At 38.4% G+C, this 20,773-nt stretch overlaps 1 pseudogene; it reads left to right on the plus strand.

The window, feature by feature from the left end:
• Positions 1 to 8,837: 8,837 nt before the first annotated feature.
• Positions 8,838 to 10,449, plus strand: LOC130836895 (olfactory receptor 7A10-like; annotated as a pseudogene).
• Positions 10,450 to 20,773: the final 10,324 nt, after the last annotated feature.

The raw sequence follows: 20,773 nt of genomic DNA on the forward strand, positions 1-20,773 counted from the left end.
TGGTATGAAGCTGCATGAGCTGCTTGTATATTTTGGAGGTTAATCCTTTGTCCGTTGTTTCATAGGCAATTATTTTTTCCCATTCTGAGGGTTGCCTTTTAGTCTTGATTATGGTTTCTTTTGCTGTGCAAAAGCTTTTAAGTTTCATGAGGTCCCATTCATTTATTCTTGATTTTATTTCCATGATTCTAGGAGGTGGGTCAAAAAGGATGTTGCTTTGATGTATGTCAAAGAGTGTTCTGCCTATGTTTTCCTCTAGGAGTTTTATAGTGTCTGTCCTTACATGTAGGTCTTTAATCCATTTGGAGTTTATTTTTGTGTATGGTGTTAGGAAGTGTTCTAATTTCATTCTTTTCCATGTTGCTGTCCAATTTTCCCAGCACCACTTATTGAAAAGGCTGTCTTTTTTCCATTGTATACTCGTGCCTCCTTTGTCAAATGGAAAAAAGACAGCCTCTTCAATAAGCGGTGCTGGGAAAATTGGACAGCAACATGGAAAAGAATGAAATTAGAACACTTCCTAACACTGTACACAAAAATAAAGTCAAAATGGATTAAAGACCTACATGTAAGGCCAGACAGTATAAAACTCTTAGAGAAAACATAGGCAGAACACTCTATGACGTAATTCAAAGCAACATCCTGTTTGACCCACCTCCTAGAATCATGGAAATAAAATCAAGAATAAACGAATGGGACCTCATGAAACTTAAAAGCTTTTGCACAGCAAAAGAAACCATAAACAAGACTAAAAGGCAACCCTCAGAATGGGAGAAAATATTTGTCAACAAAGCAACTGTCACAGGATTGATCTCTAAAATATACAAGCAGCTCATGCAGCTTAATACCAAATAAGCAAATAACCCAATTCACAAATGGGTGGAAGACCTAAATAGACATTTCTCCAAAGAAGACATGCAGATGGCTCACAAACACATGAAAAGATGCTCAACATCACTAATCATTAGAGAAATGCAAGTCGAAGTCACAATGAGGTATCACTTCACACCAGTCAGAATGGCCATTATCAAAAATTCTAGAAAGAATAAATGCTGGAGGGGGTGTGATGAAAAGGGAACCCTCATGCACTGTTGGTGGGAATGTAATTTGGTATAGCCACTATGGAAAACAGTGTGGATGTCCCTTAAAAAACTAAAAATAGAACTACCATATGACCCAGCAATCCCACTCCTTGGGAGTGGGATATACCCTGAGATAGCCATAATCCAAAAAGAAACATGTGCCACAGTGTTCCTTGCAGCGCTATTTACAATAGGCAGGACATGGAAGCAACCTAAATGCCCTTCAACAGATCAATAGATAAAGAAGACGTGGCACAATGGAAAGTTACTCAGCCATAAAAAGGAATGAAATTGAGATATTTGTAGTGAGCGAGATAGACCTAGAGTCTGTCATACAGAGCGAAACAAGCTAGAAAGAGATGCTAACTCATATATATGGAATCTAAAACAATGGTTCTGATGAACCCAGTGATAGGGCAAGAATAAAGATGCAGATGTAGAGAATGGACTTGAGGACATGGGGGGGGGGGGTCCAAGGGGAAGCTGGGATGAAATGAGAGACTTGTGTTGACATGTATACACTACCAAATGGAAAATAGAGAGCTAGTTGGAAGCTGCTGCATAACATAGGTAGATCAACTCAATGATGGGCAATGACTTAGAGTGCTGAAATAGGGAGGGTGGAAAAGAGTCACCTGATGGAGGAGATATGGGGATATATGTATATATACAGCTGATTCGCTTTGTTGTACAGCAAAAACAAAGAAACAAACAAACAAAAAACATCTTGTTCTCTCCCCTATGTCCAACTTTAATATTTCAGTCAAATAGCCAAAAAGTCTCAAGGGTGTAAATATCAGCCAATGAAGGGTGATGTATTTAGTGGAAAAGATAGATCTGATTATCACCAGGTTGTTTAAGGAAAAATTAACATTCAAGGAAGAATTATAATATAGCTTAATTCTGCTACATCTAGTATATGTCCATGTCTATATCTATATCTATGGATCCATATATTTATGCTAGATTTTAGCCTAAGGCATGAACATGTCTCTGAGTTCTCCCTCTTAGTGTCTTGATGAATGAGGGGGGTTTCAGTGGAGTTCTGTGGAGGGGATGAAGCTGAAAGAGGGTGTTTCTCAGAATATGGGCAAGTCAGTGGGCACAGTAGAACATTTTCAGGGACCAAGGATGGTTCGGTGATAGGAGAAGAATCACATGGAAATATATGGGTGAGAGATGTGGAAAGGGTAAAAGAGTAGAAAATCTTATGTGCATTTAATTCTCTGAATGGTTTCCAGAGAGTTATTCTCACCAGTCCCCTGGAAGAAAAGAGAAAAGGAAGTGTCACCTATAGTTCATGTGGGGGTAGGCTTATCCTCACCCTAGTTCTGTGCTCATGCCAATGCCCTGATCTTAATCAGCTGCCCGTCACCTCTGCAGCTGTCTCATAGTCCACCTCTGTGCAGTCTACAATGGTAGACACTAGCTACATGTGACTATTGACCACATTTCATGTGCTCACTAACCCATGTACCTAGTACCACATTGGAGAGTGCAGATATAAAACATTTTCACTATCACGAAAAGTTCCATCGGACAGCAATTATCTACCACATTGGGGGAAATAAAATTTTCCTGGATTTCTCAGTATTCCTGCAAAGACCCCTAGCCTCCCAAGTCATTGAAATGTATATGAAATAAAGGTAATGTTAGATTTCACTTCCCCCAGAAATATTTTGTTCCTATTATATGAATGAGACAAAGATGTTTATACTTTCATTGTGGTTTAAAACTCCTCAGCGCAAAAGCCTGCCAGCACCAAACTCAAATTTTCAAGTGTCTAGTTTTTTAAAATATCCCAAACAATCACATTTTAAGCCACTTAGACCCTCCTGCTTTGCATGTCCTGAAATATCTCACTGGAAGCTGTTACCTATTGATATGATAAGGGCCTTGTATTTTTAAGGCCCCAGTGGCTAGAGCCCTTCCCTCCCAGAGCTCTAGGACCCAGTGACCCAGTGTTCCCCTGGGAGGAAGTGAGCTCAGGGTCTTACTACTCTGCAGTTTTGGAAACTTATCACCTATGGTTTATTTTTGTTCAGTGGGATGTGGAGATCTATTTTTTCCTTATAAAAATCAATCTTTTTCTAACACTATATTAGCCCTTTTTTCCCATTATAAAGGCCTCATTTTATTTTCAAATTCCCATACCACAACTTTCTATCTAATCTGTCAGGCATTTATTCTAATGGTCCATTCCCAAAGTCTGTGATTGACAGCTTATGGTCACAGCAAATTGGTCATTTTTTCTACTACATTATTCGTGCCTGAAATAATCACCCTTATGTCAGGGTTAGTATTAAATGAACTGATAATAATCTAGAGTGTTGTATTCACTGTTAATACTTTTGTTAATAAGTTTTACTACCTGTGTTATGTATTATTATGTTCATATCTGATAGGGCATTTCTGGTTTAGGGTGCTGTCAAGGACTTAGCAGGCCTTATACAATTGCTCTTCAAGGATTTTGATCAGCAAGGAACACGTAACTCAGATTCTAATGGGGTATTTTCAGAGAGAATCCTGAACCATAACATCATAACTAAGGAGAGGAGAGCTCCCAACACAAGGAAAGCATGACGGCCCCACCCCACCCCGCCCAATTTCCCATGTAGGAATGGAATTGTCAAATACAGTTTCCATTTTATGGTGGTTCTCTCTCCAAAGGGCAAACCTGTTTAGAAATAGAGTAACAATAGGAACATTTATTTAATTAGGAGCCTTGAGAATTCAACCCTGGATGTCCCTGAAAGGATAAATGCTCCTGGTCTGCCCCTTTGCTCCCAGTTCACTGACCCCAGGCCAAGAAGAATATTGTCATCTTGCTGACCCAGGTCTATTTGGATCCCATGATGGAGACTATTTCTAGAGACCTCTCACCATTCATCCCTCCATCCATCTGTGCAACCAGCTTCTTCTTCTCTGCTACCATTTGAGGATGATCCATTTTGGCTTCGTAAGTGCTTTTTAAAAAGAGGGGTATGTATACATGCACATGTGAAAGGCTTTTGCAAACAGTAAAGTAACTCTAGTAAAGCAAAGTAAAGCAGCAAAGTAACTTCAATAAAGTAAAGCAGTAAAGTAACTCATGGGCGTGAGTAATGCCTGAGAGAGTCTAGTTGAAAATTCCTAAAAAAATTAGGTTTGTGGCTCCTAAGGGGACTCCAGACTCTGGAGTGAATTAAATGTTGATGATAATGAGAACAAGCCCTGCTTATCTTATTTATAACTTCAGTGATAACCTGACAACCATTTCAATGCTTGATATGATATTGCCTGGTGGTTTGAGCTACATATTCCTTATCGTTTAGGGAAATAACTTCTCTTTCTTTGTGTACTATAAGTGCCCATCCAAACACACAGCTTTTATTCTAGTGCCCTGCTCTTTGGAAACACTTTTAAATTTACAAACAACTTTAAATTTTGGTAAATAACAGTATTATTGTTTTTGGGATATGTCTATTTGTGTGAAATATATATTTATTAAACAAGTGTATTTCTTAATTATTAAGCAGTTTTTAATTCTAAGGATAAACACTTCTTGGTTAAGTTGAATTAATTTTTTTATTTTTTTATTTTTTTGGGGGTACACCAAGTTCAATCATCTGTTTTTATACACATATCCCCATATTCCCTCCCTTCCTTGACTCCCCCCCCTTGAGTCCCCCCTCGCCCTCCCTGCCCCAGTCCTCTAAGGCATCTTCCATCTTCGAGTTGGACTCCCTTTGTTATACAACAACTTCCCACTGACTATCTGTTTTACAGTTGGTAGTGTATATATGTCTGTGCTACTCTCTCGCTTCGTCCCAGTTTCCCCTTCACCCTCCGCCCCCTCCCATACCTCGAGTTCTCCAGTCCATTCTCTGTATCTGCATCCTTGTTCTTGTCATGGAGTTCATCAGTACCATTTTTAGATTCCATATATGTGAGTTAGCATACAATATTTGTCCTCTTTCTGACTTACTTCACTCTGTATGACAGATTGTAGTTCTATCCACCTCATTACATAAGTTGAATTCATTTTAATTTTCTTTTTTGTACTGTCTTTGGCAGTTCTTTGTATTATTGTCATATAGCAACATAAACAATGCACAGAAACAGTTTTACCATGCTTAGAAGACTTTCTAAAGCCCTTGTCACCTAAAGACATAATTTTGTCCCTCCCTTATTTTCTTCCTATAATTGGTATATTTACCTCTAATCAAAATGAATATTGCTACTTCAAATTTTTTTCTAGGAAACAATCTATTTCTTTGACATTTTAGCAATTAAATGTAAATTTTTATGTTATCTATTATAATTTAATCTATTATAATTTAAAAAGTTGTTCTCTCTATCTGATTTTATATTCTCTGTCTCCTTAATTTTATATGTTTGATTTCTCAATTTTTAAATTTGATTTGACATCAGACTATTGTTGTTTATAAAAGAATAAGCATGAATCAATAAAGATAAACTCTTGTTTCAAAAATTCATTGCCTTATGCGTTTAATATTTACTGTCTGGTTCTTTAATTAGGTTTTTTCTCTTTTTTAAAGATTTATTTTTAGTCATTTTTTCCAACAATAAAATTCTTCTATCCTTTACATACTCAGTGACAAAAAGTAATGTAAAATGATGATAGAAAATGCAAATAATAGGATATAGGATAGGAACTTAAAGGATAATTTACATCTTGATACATATACTTGTGGCCCCCTGCCCATGTGCACTTACGTTTACATATAAAATATCATTTCCTCATTTGACCCTTTTAGGCTGTAACTGGTTTAACAGGAGTTTTCCTGCCAGAAACATTATGAACTAATTTGATAATTTTTACATTTTAAAATAGAGCACTTTCAGAGGTGAAGAGGAAACTTTGATTTTGTTCTATTCACTGTTATTTTTAGTGAAGTCACATAACATTTAATTCTTGTGGAACTTTGGAATGTCCACTGATGGGAGGCACAAGCCAGGTGCTGGGCATCAGATCCCTGCTCTGTATCTCACAGGGTGTGTGACCTGAGGCAAGTCATCTGACCTCCCTGTACCTCAGTTAAAGTGGAGGTTAAAATGGTATGTGCTGCCTAGAACTGAGGTGAGGATTAGATGAGCTAATATCGGTAAAGTTCATAAAAGAGTGCCTCTAGCTATTATATATCCAATAGTCATGTTGTTGTCAGACAAGGAGCAAGTTGTCTGTTATTTAGAAACCAGAAGAGCTGAAATGCCAAGGGCACTGTGGTAGGAGCTTGGCACAGGGAGGAAAGAATCTTTCAGCATCCCCAAGAAGAGACAGCCAAGGGGAAGCCTCAGGAGCTGCCCCTGGCCATGTAGAGGTGGTCCTGGAAGTGTAGCCTCCAAACTTCCCTTTGCATTCCATCTCTCCCCTCATCACAGGTGGTGGGGGGAGGGCAGAAGCACTCAGGGTGGGAGGGTGCTTCTCCTCTTAGGATCCTGAATCACTACTCTGCTCAGCCCTGCCAGCTACTCCCTGTAAAGGCAGAATCTGAGAGGTAAGACTTCCAGGCATCCAATATGCTTGTTGTGATCTGGGGTTTACAGTGAGTACTGCAAGAAAGCAACTGGCCAGACTAAGAGAGTGTATGATATTCAACTACTTAACAATCTGGCATGGACACAGGCTTACCCAGGTTCTGAAGGTTTCAAGTAATAATTCTTTAGTTTCTGCATCACTGGGAACACTTGGGATACACAAGGTAGCTGCTATTTGCCAAAGGTACAGAAGTATTGTGGTGCACAGGGCTACTGTGCTGTTCCACACCAGATAAATATCATTCGGGTTTGTTTGTTTCTAATTCTTTAAGAAGGAAAATGCATAGTTAGAAAGAATAATCTAGAAAGAAACTCACCAAAATGTTAACACCTTTTACCAAAGAGAAGTGAGAAGAATGGTGAAGAAAAGATGAGGTGGACATTTGACCTTTTTTTTTTTCTCTTTTTTTCCCCATAACCTTCAGCTTGTGGGATCTTAGTTTCCTGATCAGGGATTGAACCCAGGCCTTGGGGTGAAAGCATGGAGTCCTAACCACTTGATGGCCAGGAAATTCCCTTGATTTTTACTTTAAATTTTCTATATTATTTGAAAATATGATTTTTACCATATAGCATATATTATTTAATATTATATTACTCAATGAAAACAAACTAATTAAAAGAGGTGAGGAGAAAACAATAAGCACTTCACAACTTGAAATCACTTTGGATTAGAACAATTCACCATCTAGGGCACATAAAAAAACTATCAAAAGAGTTTGATGAAACACTTTTTGTGAACAAAAGAGCATTTGACTAGAAATGTTCCAAGCTTGTGACCATTTTCTAAAAAAGGGGCAAGGGTGTAGCAGTTATAAATCTGTAAACAGCTTTACTATTGGTGGGATTTGGAGTAGATGATTAAACATGTGAATGAATCTTTACATGAGAAAGTAATGACCTTTTAAAAGCCTATGTCCACCCATGAAGGATGGACTATTTTGAAGCACCCTTATTTCCTTTATTTATATCCTTATTAGACAGTAACATTGATTTATCTTAACACCACAGGGTCTTGAACAAAGATCTCAGTTTATTTCTGTTCATGAGATGGAGAAACATGGGGATGGTTCAAAGATTCTGGACCACTGTCAGCAGTCATGCCAGGAGCTTGCCCATTGATGAGGGAGTGTTAGTTGGGTTTAAAGTGTGTCACAGGTATCTTCACTGACAGAAACCCCATGTGGACATCCAAGGATGTAGTGTACCCTTTCTACTTTATAATTATCAGATCAGTTGTGTTTTACTCTAGTGTTGGCAGCCTCAAAGTAAGAGCGAGATCAAGAAAGAATACTGAACCTAGAGATGTGAGATGGGCTGCAAAATTAGAAACTATATCATTGGAGAAGTACATAAATAATAATAGTAATACCTTTTATTGAACACCTACTATGTGCCAGGTTCTTTACATTCATCATGGCATTGTATCATTATAATTCTCCTAAGTAAGATCTTAGGTGGGTCTCATAACCCCTCAGTCACAAGGCTAAGAAGGGATGGAACAAAATTCAAATCTACATCTGTCTGACTCATAAAACAGTCCTCTTTACTGTGGTGTCAACTTTGTCTCTCTGGAGGAATATTTGAAAATAACTACCAATGAGATGCAATGTTAATAGGAAGAAGATGTATTTCCTATAGAAATATGTCTCAGTGAATGCTCTGTTCAATTCAAGTTATAGAAATCTAGTAAAACCAGCTTCCATAGAAAAGGTAAGATTAATAGAAAACAAAAGCATATTTACACAGAACAAAATGCAGGAAGGTAACCAGAAGTCTTGAGGGACTGCTCACCAAGCTGGAAAGCCTCAGAACCAAGATCATCATCTCTCTTTCCTTTGCACTCTATGTCCCACATTCTCTCACACAAAGTGAGTTACAATATCCTATTCTCTCTAAGTACTTGCTTCACTGCCTTCACCACAGAAGAAGACCAGATTTCTCAAATTTTAAAATTTATTGAGTCATGGTTTCTTTAGGTTTCCATAGTGTTTGAGGCACTGTCATTTAAACACTAGGTCACTTATCCCTCTCAACAATCCTATGGAATAGGTACCATTAATAAGCCCGTTTCACCAAGAAGGAAATGAGGAATTTAGAAATCAAATAACTGACCCAAGATCAATGAGCTACAGAGCCAGGATTCATGCCCGAGCAGTCAGACCCTGGGGCCCATCTTTGACTTTGTACTTACTGCCACACCTAGCTTCGTTGTTCAGTGCCCGGATTCTGGAGCATATGCTGCCTTCTTTGCAAGCCTAGTGGTGGCCAGTCCAACCCCACACACTTGGTTGGTGTGTCCCATCAAATCCAGCCCCCCAGATTATTAATGGAAATAGGATTTTATTTACAAGTTCCCAGGGTGAAGCTGTTTGGCCACATTGGGCCAAACACCACTCTCTGCTCAAATTAGTTGTTTCCAGGGGGCTTGGCCACAGAGCAAAGTGGGGCAAGAGCACTACCAACACACGTGGATCTGCTAGACTATTAAAGACATTTTGGAAAACACAGAATTACCCAAGAGGCAAAATTCCACCTGAAAGAAGGAAGTAGGTTCAAGCCATTGATGTGCTATACCTGAAATGGGCTGATGCTGAGCTGGACACCACAGAAGTTGGTGGTCTATTGAGATAGATCTTGAAGGCAATCACTAATTTGTGAAAAAAGTTCAGAAGAGGGGATGAGATTTTCCCCAAAATGATACCTGTACCAGATAATGGTGTTTGTAATCCTCTCAGTGAATGCATATTAGATTGTTAGTCAAAAATATGTTTTTTTTCCTTTTTTTGTCACTAATAGGATCAAAGTATCTTTTTATTTGGGGACTCCTGTTTCTTTGTTTTAATTAGTACTGTTTTGTCGGTTAGCTGGCAGAATTATCAGCTACATGGATGCAGGAAACCAAACAGGTGTCTCAGAACTCCTCCTCTTGGGACTGTCAGAGGATCCAGAACTGTAGCCCCTCCTCTTCAGGATGTTCCTGTCCATGTACCTGGTCACCGTGCTTGGGAACCTTCTAATCATCCTGGCTGTTACCTCTGATGCCCACCTCCACACCCCCATGTACTTCTTCCTCTTCCACCTGTCTTTTTCTGATATTTGTTTCAATTCCACTGTAGTTCCAAAAATGCTGGTGAACATACAGACACAAAGCAAAATCATCAGCTATGAAGGCTGCATCACCCAGATGTGTTTTTTCTTGGTTTTTGTGTATTTGGACCACTTCCTCCTCACTGTGATGGCCTATGACCGGTTTGTGGCCATCTGCCACCCTCTGCACTACACAGTCATCATGAACCCTCACCTCTGTGCCCTGCTGGCTCTAATCTCTTGGGTCCTCAGTGTCCTAGTCTCCCTCCTGCACAGTCTGATGATATTGCATCTCTCGTTCTGCACACACACAAAAATTCCTCACTTCTTCTGCGAATTTGCTCAGGTGCTCAAGTCTGCCTGTTCTGATACTCTGAGCAATTACATTGTGCTGTATTCTGTGACTGGCCTGCTGGGTGTTATTCCACTGACTGGGATCTTTTTCTCTTATGCTAAGATTATTTCTGCCATACTCAAAATGTCCTCAGCTGAGGGGAAGTACAAAGCTTTTTCCACCTGTGGGTCTCACCTAACAGTCATTTCCTTATTCTATGGGACAGGGTTAGGAGTGTATCTCAGTTCTGCCTTCTCCCCTTCCTCCTCAAAGGGGGCAGTTGCCTCAGTGATGTACACCGTGGTCATCCCCATGCTGAACCCCTTCATCTACAGCTTGAGGAACAGGGACATGCAAGGGGCCCTGAGGAGACTTGTAAGCAGGTCTTTCTTCTCCCTGTAAAGAGCCATGGATGTTGGGACTGGAGAGTTACTGTGATAATCAAAGATCAATACACTGGGCAGTCGGAAATACCAAATCTTCACCTTCTTTGAGCCTATTCCTTGTCCCTCTTTTGCTGAAATATCACAGTTAAATTTCTTCCAAGTTTTCACATCCAAAAGCAAGTGCTTCTCAAGAACTTTAAGTGACATTTATGCCCTGTTTCCTGTGCAGAAATGTTTATGCTTGTTCTCCTCCACATTATCATTAGACATATCAAGATAATCATCAACTCACCCACCAGAAAGGCTAAAATGCAAAAGATTAAAAATACCAAAGGCTTGCAGGGACATGAAGCAATGGGGATTTTCATACACCACTGGTCAGATTATAAATGGGTGCAACTACTTTGACGCATCTAGTAAATCTAATATACTCCCACTCTACAGCATAGCCCTCTCACTCTTATTTATATACCTGACTGAAATGAGTGCTTATGTCCAGAAAACATATTCTAAAAAGGCTTATAGCAGTTTTAAAGATAGCACCACACTGGAAATAATTCAAATGCCCATCATTGGTAGAATAGGTAAATGAAATATGGTATACCAAAATACAGAAAACTCCACACCTATATGAAAAGAACAAATACTGCTATGCACAACAACATGGGTAAACCTCAAAGACATAATTTTGAATGACATAAAAATGTATATATTATATGATTCCAGTTTTATGAAACATAAGAGTAAGCAAAGTTATTGATGGACATAGGAATCAGTGTTTTGGGTACCTTGGGGGTGGGGAGTATTGACTGGGAATGGTCACAAAGACATGTTCGGGGTGATGGAAGTGCTTTATATCTTGATCTAGGTAAGTAGCTATGAATGTATATGTTAGTAAAAGTTCTTCATTCATTTAAGATTTGTACACATTATGTTGTGTTATACTCCAATAAAAATAAAAAAGAGATACCATGAATGTATAAAGCAGTGGCAAGGTGTTCACAGAAAACTGCCTCATTCAAAATTTAGCTTTTCTTTCCTGTATGAAGTCTAGAATCAAATAAAGGGTAGACAGTTCTCAGGAATGAAATAAAATTAACCCAATTTGCTTAAATACCTTTAATTATATTGATACAGAATTATCTGAAATCTCCTATTTAGATTTCTTCCAGTCCTACTCCTCACTGACTCTCATCCCCACTCTTTGCTAAAGTCTAGACTGTATACTCCCTGGGAGCCAAGTTCTATATTTGGCAAACTCTGGTCTGACTGCGCATAGTAAGTGTATATCAGAGTGCAGGCACTCAAATATTTATTAAATGAATGAAACCAAATTTGAGCTACCTTTTGGAAATAAGTTTGGACTAATGTTTCAATCACAGAATCTTAAAGCTGGAAAAGTCCTTTGTGTCATTCATGTAACTTCATTTTTTTTTTTTTAAGTGAGCGGAAGAGTGAATTTCCAGGAATGGGTCCATGGATGCCAAGGACTGTTTGGGGGAAGAAAGATGAATCTATTCTGTGAGTGTCTTATAGAATTTATTCTACACTGTAGTTGCCTCTGGAAACACATGCACTATTGATCTCTGCAACAGCCCTTCACATCCTCCAGGGAAGCTATCATTTCCCCATTAGTCCTTGTTATGGACTGAATATTTGTGTCCCCCCAACATTCATACGTTGACATCCTACCTCCAATGTGATGATATTAGGAGGTGGGTTTTTGGGAGATAATTAGGATTCGATGAGGTCATAGGGATGGAGCCCTCATGATGGTATTCGTACCCCTGTAAGAGTCATGGGAGAGTTGCTATTTCTCTCTGCTCTCTGCCCTCTGAGGACACAATGCGAAGTGGACAGTCTGCAACCTGGAAGAGAGTCTTCACCAAAATTTGCTGATCTTGGCACTTCAATCGCAGTCTTCCAGGCTCCAGAACTATGAGAAATACATGTTTGTTGTTTACAATGCCCCAACCCCACCCCGTTTATGGTACTTTGTTACAGCAGCCCAAACTGACTTAGCACTCTTTTCTTAAGTAAATGGAAGAATTTGTGTAACCCATCCATTTTATGAGAAAAGTTCCCAAATAACCAATATTTTCTCTACACATTCTGATTTGTCAACTTTTTTATTTGTCAAAATTGTTATTAAGAAAACTCCCATATTTTTCCTAATAAATTGTTTGCAATCCAAGTTGTCACTATAATGGTTCTGTGATATTAAGAATTTGAGCCTTAATATCCTGTTTAAAATAATCATTTATTTGTCTTATGAATAAGTTCAGAGTTCAAATGTAAAATTTTGAAAGGATATACTGTGTAAAACATTTATATCATCCCTGTGAAGGAAGGAAGGAGGGAAGAAAGGGAGGAAGGAAGGAGAAAACATAGCTTTTGTCCTCAGTTTAGCTGCCACTTCCTAAGGGAAGCCCTTCTCAACTCCAGACCCCCAGGCATCACAAATAAGCTCTCATGAGACACTGTCTATCCTCCTACAGGTCACGTTCCTTGAAAAACTGATTCTGAGAAAGGAGTGCCTTTTCATATAGCTGATGGTTTTGTTCTCCTGGTCATAAAAAATAACTCTTATTTACAGTTAGGAGTTTAGCACCAGTGGAGGTTCCACAGCCAGGTCAGGACCCAGCCTCTTAGGTCTACTTAACTGATTTTCATGGCAACCCTTCCTGGTACAGGCATTACAGTTATTATCCTAAAATATTTAAAGGTAACTCCGGTTCATTATTTTTGCATGTCACAAGGACTTAATTGTGAATAAAATCAAAATAGAAGAATGCAAACACATCTGGGAAATTTCCATAACTATAAAGTTATAATAATAATTGAACCAACACAATTTGACTCTTGCAAGAAAGTTTTTAAAAGTAATTAATTCCACAAATGGGCAGAAGACCTAAATAGACATTTCTCCAAAGAAGACATACAGATGGCCAACACACACATGAAAAGATGCTCAACATCACTAATCATCAGAGAAATGCAAGTCAAAGCCACAATGAGGTATCACCTCACACCGATCAGAGTGGCCATCATCACAAAACCTAGAAACAACAAATGTTGGAGAGGGTGTGGAGAAAAGGGAACTCTCCTGCACTGTTGGTGGGACTGTAAGTTGGTACAGCCACTATGGAAAACAATTTGGAGGTTCCTTCAAAAACTAAAAATAGAATTACCATATGATCCAGTAATCCCACTCCTGGGCATATACCCAAAGAAAACCATAATCCCAAAAGAAACATGTACCATAATGTGTATTGCAGCACTATTTACAATAGCCAGGACATGGAAGCAACCTAAATGCCCATCAACAAATGAATGGATACAGAAGATGTGGCATATATATACACAATGGAATATTACTCAGCTATAAAAAGGAATGTGATGGAGCTATATGTCATGAGGTGGATAGACCTAGAGTCTCTCCTACGGAGTGAAGTAAGTCAGAAAGAGAAGGACAAATATTATATGCTAACTCATATATACGGAATTTAAAAATGGTACTGATGAAGTCAGTGACAAGACAAGAATAAAGATGCAGATGCAGAGAATGGACTGGAAAACTTGAGGTTTGGGGGGGCGGAGGGTGAAGGGGAAGCTGAGACGAAATGAGAGAGTAGCACAGACATATATATACTACCAACTGTAAAACTGATAGCCAGTGGGAAGTTGCTGTATAACAAAGGGAATTCAACTCAAGGATGGATGATGTCTTAGAGGACTGGGGCAGGGAGGATGGGGGGGAATCGAGGGAGGGAGGGGATACGGGGATATGTGTATAAATACAGATGATTGACTTTGGTGTACCTCAAAAACTGGTACAAGAGTGTAAAGCAATTATATTCCAATAAAAAAATTAAAAAAAAGAAAAAAAAGGAAAAAAACCCCATTAATAACACTTATACTAGTGGTTTTCATTCCCAGTTGATTGATTATTTACATGTGCTTATTTTAAAATACACAGCAACCCCATTCTCAACGTAGAACCAATTTCAGAATCTCTGCAGGTGGGTTTCTTTGTCACCCTTATGTGAAGCTGGCTTGAGAAATGGCCTTAGAATGTTACCCAACACTTAGAAAATGCTCCATAAATATTATTTATTAATACTATCATGAATATCCCACCTTTAAAATATAAATATTTAATAATGTTTGCTTTTGATCTGTATTTTATAGAGACTTGAAACATTAAGGATAAAACGTAACTTTTCCTGGTGTCTCAGCTCCATCCCACCCCTCTGCATACACGTCCCCAAAGCACCCAGTGGCGTGCAGTGGATGATTATGTTTCTTGGTAGTGTTTCCGTAATGATGATATTCATTTACGCATCCATGACCAGCTTATTAACACATTTCCCTAAACAGAACACTATCCATACTGCCTATGAATGTGCTTATTTACCACGGCATTTTGGGAAATTTACTTTGTGAAGTACGTAGAACTATTGATACTTTAAAAATTTTCCTGGTGCTCATTATTACGTAAGGAATGACAATATTTTCTTCAGTTCATACATTTATATTATATAAATTAATTTAAATTTAACAAATTTAAAACACCATTCACATATATTTTAAATGAATATATATAATTTAATATATTTTACAATATTTAATTTACATTACATATATATTATATTTTTATTTATATTAGTTTCTGCTTACAATAATCCTCTGAAAATCCACATACCTCTCTCTGTAGCATAAAAATGGGAATTTGTATATAATATGTGAGCGGCAAATAGTTGTTCATGTTCTGAGAATTGGTGCATAATCAGTTTTACTGATATTAAAAGACTATATTATTTCAATGCAAAAATCATGTTCTGCCAACTGCACCCTCTTTTATTAAGGTATCTTTTGAAAAGAGCCTTGAAGTCTACATTGCTATACTTTCATAATAGCTGCACATGACATGTACACCTTGTAGAGGAAAACTTTCCAACTTTAGATTTCAAGACTCGACTGCAAAATTCATGACTGTTCATAGACAACCCTATAATCCTCCATGTTAGGGCCATTATGGCCCTTGTTAAAGCTGCTTCATTTCCATCATTCACAGATACACTCACTGAACCAAAAGAGGAGGAAACAATTCTGCTACCTTCCTTTCATCTCTGGGACCAAAGTAGGTTTGAAAAGAAATATTTATTAGGTACAGAGAAGGTGACTGACAACTGCTGCAGGAATAAGCAGACCAAGGATCCAGTCCTGGGTCTTTCACTTCCTATAAGTGGAGTGTGTGCAAATCTCTCAACCTTTCTGTGCTTCTGTTCCTTCTTGGAAAGAAAGAGTCTAACACCCACCTCTAGAACATATGTGGCACCTAAGGGAAATGTGGAACTTAATAAATATTAGGTCCTTTTTATAAAGAATTTGAATCACTTTCAATAGCATGTTTATTAACAAAATACATTCCCCCCCAATGTAATGACCTTTCATGGATTATACGGCAGAGAGACCAAATCCTGTCCTGTCTCAGAGGAGGCACGTGAATGGCATGAAATCCTAAAATGTGTCTCAGCCCATGCATTAAGGTGTACCGTTCCCATCTTTTCTGACCATTTTTTCCCTATATTTATGAAAATGTCTGCAATGGCTTTTCAATGATTGAATCCTGCAGATGCTATTAAATGAAAAATAACAGATCCCATAGCAACTCCATGATGTAGACAGAAACAAGCAGCGTTTTATCATGTCTGTGGTCCTATGAGACATTCTGAAAAGGATGAAAACACTGGCATGAATGGTAAATTGTGTGGAAGCCATATAGCCCACACATTGTTTCCATGAAAAAATGGAAAGATTTATTCAATTCTTAACTTTTAGAAAATTCATTGTGCCTCCTCTGTGCCATCAAGGTATAGGCTCTGGGAAATCAGAAATAATAAGCCTCAAGTGTTTTCTCTTCACCTATGAAGAATGTAATGGTATAAATAAAAATACATTGTCCTGCTAGGGGTGTAGGGAAACCATAACATCAAATCAACAGACATTTAAATCTGGTAACATGAGAATTAGTCATCATTATTAGAAAGAAAATATCAAAACTGCACTCTGCCTTTATTTATGCACCCATCACATAGTTATTGAATAGAGTGCGACCATTATTTGCTTAGTCCTAATTCAGTGGGTTTCTATCAGTGAGGAATCAACTCAGTTGAACATCCCAAGTCTCACAGATTCTAAGAAAATTTCCCCATAGCACACTAAGAAGTAGTGGGGCACCCAGGATTCAAAATTCACTTGTCAGTCCCTGAGTCCCATATCCTCAATTTCACTGTTTTCAGACTCCCTGAAAGTTTTCAGCACATGTAGAGAGGTATAACAACAGACACATCCGAGGGATAGTATTTTAAACTGTTTTCACATTCCCGATTCGAAATGGAGCCCAAGACTGATTTTGCCTCTCCTTTCCTGACTGAGTCCGCTGATCATAAGTACAGAGAAGAAATTGCACAGGTGAAGTGAAATCCAGGAACAGGGTCAACAGATCTACCCTAAAATATCAGGTTCCAGTTATTTTTATGGCCTCACCTGTGATCTCAGACATTTGTCCTATAGTTGACTCCTCAAGTGCTATCTGCCACCCTCCACTGTGTCCTCCAGAAAACTCCAAAGGGAAAAGCACAGTGAGAAGAGCCTGGAGTCCCTTTGTCCAGACTGACTGATTTCACACTTGGCTTTAACACTTTCTAACTCATGACCTGATACATTTGTTACATAAAATGCTGTGCTTCTTTTCTCATATTAAAATAAAGGTAATGTCTGCACTTATAATTTGGGAGAGATTATGCAAATGTAATCAAACAAGAAACATAAAACACATACCTCACAGCCTGACACTCAGGAAGCCTTCTATAGTTTATATGATGTTAGGGTTCATGTCATCCTCCTCATCCTCGTCCTCATCTTCATCACCACTTTCATAATTATTTAAAGTGTTTAGGGGGAAGTTTACAGAGACTCCTTTCTGCTACATTGGGAGGGATGCCCGCCTGAGCCAGCACCAGTGAGTGTGGAACTAGAACTCTGAATGAGAGTTCTCACACCCCAAACAGCAACAGGAACATAAACTCCAAAACAGTGTATATTCATGTCTTCTCATCTTTTAAAACCAACTATCATGTGTGTTCCTCTTGAAGAAGAAATCATGCTCCCAACACTCCCTTCATCCATCACTGTCCCCCTCAGCACTTACTGGGCTGGGCTGCATCTCTGCTGGAGCATGACCAAGGACCACAGATTCTCTGCTTCTCTCCTGCCTGGTGTGTGTTGAAGTCTCAGGGTCTCTCTTCAGGATCGGAACCATGACAGACTCAGGCTGGACTTTCTGATGCACATTCCTACAAAGGATGTAGATATGGTGTGGAGCTATAATATTAGAACTGGCAAATTAAGGTACTGAGTGCACTGGTCGATTACTTACAATCATATGACATTAGGGCTCAATGCCCAGAGCTCTTAATTAGCCAGTTGGTCCATGCTGTCCCAATTTCTGGGGACTTGATAATATTAATAGAGTAGGGAAAGGGTAGAAGTGAATGTCCTGGGAATATTCTCCATCCCTCTTCTCCCCAGGAGGAAATTCACTTGTACTTTTGCTTCTTACTTCCAAGTTGTAAGATCTTCACATAAAATTCAGACTTTGTTCTCTCTGTTTAACTATTCAATATTTGGTTCTGATATATGTAAATCCATTCTATCAATTGTGAAATCTATGTAGCGGTAGGCCTATGGCAATGATGTGATACACTTGCCAATTTCACAATTAATATTTGTCTCTAAGCATAATTTCTTATTTCCTTACTTCAGCTCACACTCAGCAGGAGGGAAATATACAGGGACATGAAAACCAGGAGTATACATCATTGGGAGCATCTCAGATACTGCCGACTACACAGGCCATTCTCTATAATGACTTGTGCTCCAAGCACTTCAAACCTTGGGTCCTATTCATCTGCTTTGCAGCATATTCCCAAATTCCCTGTCCCAATGTGACCTCATGAAAAATTTCCTGGACACAGTCTAGCATTTGGGTAGAACTTCCTCTCCGTTAGATACTTCTGCAAACAGAACTCTACTACTTCAGGTCATGCAGTCTCGAGCAGCCCCCCTGGTTTCTGCTGCACTAGGAGAGCCCCTCCATCAACATCAGGACCATCTGCAGCTATTCCATGGACAAATGTAAAAAATGTTCCCAGTGAATTTCATAACTCCTGACCAGAGAGGAATCAACTCACTCCAAAATATATTTTCTTTAGCTTTCTTTGTGTTCTCAGCTCTTGAAGACTTTTGGTAAATAGAATGCTTTATTTTCTTCTTCTTAAAGAACTGCTATAGTATAAAGACAGATGTATACTATTGAGCCACAAACAGCCTTTGTTGACTTTCTACTTTAATTCATGTATGGCTTATTGTTTTATCTTTTTGGATTGTCTTCTCATCCATTTACTTTTTTTACACCTTATAATTTTTGTTATCTTTATTTCATTTTATTTTATTTTCAACAAAGCATACTTTATAATATAGTGAAAATTTGGGGAAAAAACATATATTGATGGATCACATAATGTATTTTTTTTACTTTTTATTTATTTTTATAGAAAGTCCTTGCTGGTTATCTATTTTAAATAGACAGAGAAAGGCAAATGTTGTATGAATTTACTTATATGTAGAATCTTGAAGACTCTTAAAATGTGTTTTTGACTTATCTATCTCCTTCTAGTGAATAAAACTGGATATATTTGGAGAGCGGTGTGATGTAACCTGACTAATTCCATCCATGCAGTCTTTTTGACTCAGAGACCTCTCTACTGAGGACTGCAGCATTTGGTTTGACATTAAGAGACATGTAGAAAACTTGAATGTAAAACAAATCAATTTGCATATGGAGAAAGGATGTTATTTACCTGTTTGTAGATAAGTGACAGAGGGTACTTTTAGGAAAGAGCACATGGCAGATATGCAAAGGTGGATACGAGAGGTAGAGACTGGGTGCTGAGACATTTAAAGTAAGTGGTCCACAGCAAAAACATATTATTAACGTGAAATTACTTCAGAGTGAGTAGAAGGGATAAGATGCTCTGGCAAGTGACAAAAAATGACTTTACAGGACATGGGATGTGAAAACTGAAGTAGTTATATTTGTGCCATGAAATGTAAACTATGCTTTAGTTTTTCCAGATTCCCCATTCCCCCTCCTAGGGTGAGTGTCCTTGACCAAATGGCAAGTGAGCAAAGGTGGATTAGAGAGAGTGAAAGTAGGTGTTGTGATCACTTAAAATATTTGGACAGTAGCAAAATTATATTAACCTGAATTAATAGCATAGTGGCTAGAGGGTTCATATATTAGGATCACCAACAAAGATAAGTGTAGGAGACACGGTGTATATAAAATATCGATATTGGTGTTTATGTAGTAAATTAGTGATTTGCTTTGTGCTTCTCCAAATTTCCCCTCACATGAGAGTATTCTTGAAAGACATGGGAATCTTTTCAATGCAGTGTTTGATGTGTAATTGAGAAATTTCTACCTTCACTTTTTATCCCTTCATTAGTTGTAGAACTTTTAATCATTTATTCTATGAGTTTTAATCTTGCAGTTACTATTAGAGAAAAGCAGATCCCTGGAGGGTCCTGATCATAAAAACAAGGAAACCATATATATATATATATATATATATATATATATATATATATATATATATATTTTTTTTTTTTTTCTCTCTCTCTCAGGTGTTCTTAGAGATGTGTGTGGAAGGCAAGGGCTCCAGAAAGGAAGAAAAATTGTGGATGTGGAAATGTTCAAGTCTCTTTACTGTTTCATATAATAAAGTGGATAATTTATTTAATGCTGTACCATGTAGAACTGTGCTTAATCTCTGCCCTCACTGTCCTACATTTGACTATACAGCTAAATGATGTTCAGTCCCTGCCCCACTTGGCCAAGGTCTCATTGTGTAAACATAAAAGCTAATGATCAGGAGCTTTCACAGGCTAACAGAGTAGAAGGATGTGGAGCTCACCTCCCTGCACAAACACATCAAAAATACATCTACACGTGGAACACATCTCACAGAATATCAATGGAAAACTGGCAGAGATCTTATAGAAGCAGAGCGAGAAAAATGATCCCTAGGTAGGAGGGGAAAAAAAGGCACAAGGACAGGAAGGGTGCTATGAAAGAGGAAAAGTTCCCTCACCCTGAAAACCCCCTTCACAGGCTGGGACACCTGCTTGGATAGATAGTGGAGTGGGAGGGGCCTGGACTCTGATCTGGAGGAGTGTGTGAGGGCTGGCTTGCTAGCAATCAAGGCAGAGAG

This window comes from Hippopotamus amphibius, chromosome 15, assembly GCF_030028045.1.
Source record: "Hippopotamus amphibius kiboko isolate mHipAmp2 chromosome 15, mHipAmp2.hap2, whole genome shotgun sequence".
Taxonomy (NCBI): domain Eukaryota; kingdom Metazoa; phylum Chordata; class Mammalia; order Artiodactyla; family Hippopotamidae; genus Hippopotamus; species Hippopotamus amphibius.